This window comes from Micropterus dolomieu, unplaced genomic scaffold (assembly GCF_021292245.1).
Source record: "Micropterus dolomieu isolate WLL.071019.BEF.003 ecotype Adirondacks unplaced genomic scaffold, ASM2129224v1 contig_4536, whole genome shotgun sequence".
NCBI lineage: Eukaryota > Metazoa > Chordata > Actinopteri > Centrarchiformes > Centrarchidae > Micropterus > Micropterus dolomieu.
The window spans coordinates 1-834 of NW_025733526.1; the positions used below are offsets into that span (position 1 = coordinate 1).

General features: G+C 39.2%; 1 non-coding gene across 1 annotated transcript; it reads left to right on the top strand.

Annotated features, from left to right (window-relative positions):
• Nucleotides 1–760: 760 nt before the first annotated feature.
• Nucleotides 761–834, top strand: trnan-guu. The gene has a single exon. It is a non-coding gene; the product is annotated as a tRNA-Asn (tRNA).

An 834-nucleotide genomic window follows, 5' to 3' on the forward strand; every position in this document is an offset into this window, starting at 1 on the left:
CAGAAACCAACTGGTTCCTATTATAGCAGCTTCACCAAGGAATGAATATCCTCTGGGAGAGCACAGCAGTGCAAAAAGAAACGTGTTTGATCAGAAAACAACCTGTGCTTGCTCTTGGTGGGAATTGTTGGGCTTCTGTAAATAACATCATAGAGTATGGTCTAGACCGATTCTCTGGTGAGGACGGGTTGATTCTGCAAGACTGCAGGTCACCATCCCAGAAATTTCAATTTAATTTTAATGTTGGCAGATACAGAGTTCAGTACATGCGTGGTGACCAGAAACAGGAAATACTGGCTGTTTGAGAAGAAACAAGAACATCACAGACCTGGGTCACTATTCTTTCACAATATGGGCTGATCACCTAACCTTCGCAATTTGAGACAGTTTTCTCATACTTTTGAGATACTTTTCTTGTATTTTTTTTATACTTTTCTTGTATTTTTTAGATACTTTTCTCGTACTTTTTAGATACTTTTCTCGTACTTTTTAGATACTTTTCTTAGTTTAGTGAGAAATTTTATTTGGTATCTGTGAGTAACTACACAGTGTTCTCATACATGTCATCTGCAGTTCATCAAACTCTTATAATTATAAAAATTAGGACAATATAATCAACTTACATCTAATACAAAAACAAATCAGTTTAGGAGTGAGTGGCGCGATATGTGAATTGCTTTCAAAGGACACGGCTTTTGAGCATCATGGAACCGAGATTGGAAAACGAGTACACGTGATGTTTTGAAAGATCAACAAACACGTCTCTGTGGCGCAATTGGCCAGCGCGCTCGGCTGTTAACCGAGAGGATGGTGGTTCAAGCCCACCCAGGGACG